A 4068-nucleotide genomic window follows, 5' to 3' on the forward strand; every position below is an offset into this window, starting at 1 on the left:
ATATATATATATATATATATATATAAAGAATGGTAGAACAATGCACTATAATACAAAAAATGGACTATATACCTGTTGTAATTTAGTCAGATGTGATAGTTGTAAATGAGGGTCACTGTCATACTAGCAGTTAAAATTAACATCCAGTGATACATTAGCAACATTCTGGAAGCTGAACTGCTTCCATGAGCAAATGTGCGTTTTCATGGTGCACGTTAGAGCCTCCAGCAGGACTCACCACCATCCCACAGCTCCAAACAGACACAACACTGGATTCAGGAAAACATTCCATCGTTAATAGGCAAGGATGTATGGCCTTCCAGAACCCACAACCTCATGCTATTGAATTTTTCTATTTCGTCCATTTTGGAGACAAAGGTCTCAAGCACTCCTCATGCTTTGCTCAACTCCCTGAAGGCAAGACTGTGCCAGGAATGGGCTTCAGTCCCACAAGAACAGCTGTATGCCACATGTGAAGCATGTGCACCTACACTTAAGGCTGTGATTCAAAACAGAGATGGTCATATCGAATAAATGTGGGAGTGTCATAATTGTGTTTCCTTCACCATTGCATTGCAATGCTTGGACCCGAAATATAACAATATTTTGCTTTGGCAAAATTGAAAAAAAGCTGGTTGGTTTAATTTTGGGACACCCTGTATATATGCATGTGTCTTTATGTCTGTTTGATTCTTGCCACTGTTTGAGAACTGGTATTGAATTTATGTCCCCTTAACTTAGCTGTTCAGCAAAAGCGACTGATAGAATAAGTATTAAGCTTCAAAAAAAAATATATATTGAGGTTACTTCATTTGACTAACAACTCTTCAAGACGGTGCCCCAGCATGGCTGCAGTCTAATGACTGAAGCAAGTAAAATTAAGAAGTTAAAACAATGACAATGATTATGATACCCCACCACCACTACACACACACACACACACACACATGTATGTATATATATAAATATACACATCATTGACATCTACTTTCCCATGCTTGCATGGTGTTGCACTGGGGTTAAGCTGCAACATCAACAATAACAACAACAACAAAATTGTTTATTTCTGAAACTGTATTTAACGAGAGAAAGTTGGAAATGATTTCAGGATTACTATCGAGTGAAAGGTGTGCGTCCTGTGACAAGGCCCCATGTTATTCAAGATAATGTTGACGCATGCGCAGTAGTAATGAAAAAGAAGTTGAAATCTTACTATGCCCAAGCAACAGAATATACCACACGTTGCCAAACAGGTAAGTTGTAACAAATTGTTGTTGTTCTGTTTCTTGTACAGATTGCTTATCTCTTACCATTTACTTGTTTCAGTCATTGGACTGCGACTGTGCTGGGCATTTGTAAATTGTGGTTAAGAGAATTGCTTGCCATCTTTCACAACCACAACCCCTCATTACTTAATAGATTTTCAGATGTAATACTCTCTTGTAAACACAAGTTCTACTCATCATTTGCCCATTTTGTCAAATCTGTGTAGTCCCCTATCTATGATTATTCTTAATTACAATTAACCTTAAGACACAACTAGGTCAAACTAGCAACTTACCCTTCCACTAATACCACCCTTTCTACTAAACTAAACTATTCCTTCTTATGACTACCTTTGCACATTCATCCTCCTTGCCCATTTTCTCCTCTCTTTTCTTCAACCAAAACCACTTACAACTATCCCAATGCCTTATCTACCAACCTATCCACCCTTCCCTCCTATTTATTCTCATACACTTCTACATATCTCAATGCTCCCCCTCCATTGCCAACCCACCTTTATTATTTGATCTCGCTCCAACCTAAACCACCTAGCACTAACTACTGCCTTGACTACCTACTTTTCCCCACCATTTTATCCACCTCCCTCTATCTTTTCTCATACCCTTCTACATACCTTAGTAATCACCCTCTACTGCCAACCTAACTTCTTTCTTTGAATTCCCCCTTAGCCACCCTATAAGCATCTTTGTATTAGACTTTTTTCTTCCCTGTAATAATTGTCCTCTCCTTTCTGACTGTCTCAGCTTCCCATATTTTTATAGCCATTATCCCTAAATTTTGACATCTGTTCACAAACCCAACAACTGACCACTTTCAATTACTAACCATCCCACTCCATATATATGTGTGTGTGTGTGTCTACACAGACACATGCACACATATATCATCATCATTATCATTTAACATCCCTTTTTCCATATTGGCATGGTTTGACAAGAACATACATGCGAAAGTGCTTGACCAGGTTCTATGTCTGCTTTGGCATGGTTTCTACAACAGGATGCCCTTCCTAATGCCAGCCACTTAACAAAATGTACTGAGTGCTTTTTATGTAGCACCAGCACCAGTGAGGTCACCATGTACCTGCAAGATAAGACTCCTCAACTGAGCGGGATATAAATTGCAGAAAGAAACTATGTTAGAGGGAGAAGAGCAGGTGTCTTGCTGAAGTGGTGAATACATGGCTTGCCCACTTGGAAAGTGAGAGAGAGAAAGAGATGTGAGATCAATGTGAATATGAAGCAGAAAAGGAAGAGACTATGAGGCAGAATAGGAAAAATGTATATATGAGGCAGAATAGGAAAAATGTATATATGAGGCACAATAGGAAGTGCACTGAGTCAAAACAGTGTGAGAAATGATTAGAGATAGGGAATGAGTAGGACACAGAGGATATCAGTTCAGTATAGCAGGAATTGAAGACAAGAGATGAGTTGTAAGGGGAAGGCTTGATAGGGTGTCAATTCTGCTGAAATGACCATATCAGCACAATCTTCTCTCCTACACACCATAAAGAAGCCCCTATATGGTGACTCAGTATTAGAAATAGCAACCAAATCCCCTTAATGTATACACACATACACATACATTTATATGTAAACTGAACAACAAAATCATTGAAAATAACCATGTCTGTGTTTATTCCAGAATTCGCCAAACAAATCCAACAACTTGAGAGTATAGCTTCAAAAATCCCTGGTCTTGTGATGAACTACCATTTTAAGGATCATGCCAATTCTATAGACATCTTGTTGAAAAACAAACGGAAGGTTCTTGGAGCAAAACTGGAAGAGTTTCAAGAAAAACAGGTAGGAATGGTGTAATTAAAAAAAAATAACCAAATAGAACATCCTGATGCAGCAGAATAGAAGTTCTTACATTCCAGCCATGACCATCCTGTTCAGCGCATGCATGGCTGTGATTGGTGCACATGGGCGCTGATAGATGCAGTTGTGGTTGTGCAGTTAAGAAGCTTGCTTCATTACCAACAGTTATCAGATTCAATCCTACTCTATGGCACCTTCAGCAAGTATCTTCTTCTATAGCTTTGTGCTGAGCAATGCTTTGTGAGTGGAATTTGATCAATGGAAATTGTATGTTTGTGCATGTATATTTATAGAATATTGTCACTATAAAAAAAACTATCATTTAGCATTAAAATTGATGGTAATTATTGTCAGGGAACATTTAGTTTAGTGGTAGAGCGCTCAACTGGTATCTGACAGGTGCAGGTTCGATTCCCGTAGCCACCAGCTGACAACTTTTTTCCATCTTATGAGGGTAAATACCCAATCTTTCTCTGCTGTTCTTACAGCTTTACTGCATTCAAAATTTACTTTCCTGTTTATAATATAATCATCATCATTTAATGTCTGTTTTCCATGCTGGCATGTGTTGGACAGTTTGACTGAGGTCTGGAGAGCCAGCGGCTGCACCAGGCTCTAATTCGATCTGGCAATGTTTCTACAGCTGGATCCCTCTCATCATAAGTGTGGTGTAGACCAGGGTTTTCAAACTGTGGTTCACGGACCTCAGGGGGTCTGTGGACAGCAAATACTTTTTATGGGCAATTTGATTTTATATATGTTTTTTAATCGAAATCTTTTAATTGACAATAAACCTATTTGTTAAATACTGTTAAATAAATAAATGTAAAAATATATGTTATTTTAAGCAAATATTTATGTATAAATTTCATAAGCGTTTATAAGGGGATCCCTAAGGTAAAGCCTGAAATATAAAGTTTGAAAACTCCTGGTGTAGACAACAAACAGATGTATT

General features: G+C 38.2%; 1 long non-coding RNA gene across 1 annotated transcript in view; it reads left to right on the forward strand.

Moving 5' to 3' along the window:
• LOC106875257 (uncharacterized) overlaps positions 1-3872 on the forward strand; it is a 16847-nt gene extending 12975 nt beyond the window's left edge. Inside the window, exons 3-4 of the long non-coding RNA XR_008266461.1 lie at positions 1109-1253; positions 2935-3872. This is a non-coding gene — a long non-coding RNA (uncharacterized LOC106875257). The remainder of the gene's footprint in view (positions 1-1108; positions 1254-2934) is intronic.
• Positions 3873-4068: the final 196 nt, after the last annotated feature.

This window comes from Octopus bimaculoides, chromosome 21 (genome assembly GCF_001194135.2).
Source record: "Octopus bimaculoides isolate UCB-OBI-ISO-001 chromosome 21, ASM119413v2, whole genome shotgun sequence".
In the NCBI taxonomy this organism is placed as follows: domain Eukaryota; kingdom Metazoa; phylum Mollusca; class Cephalopoda; order Octopoda; family Octopodidae; genus Octopus; species Octopus bimaculoides.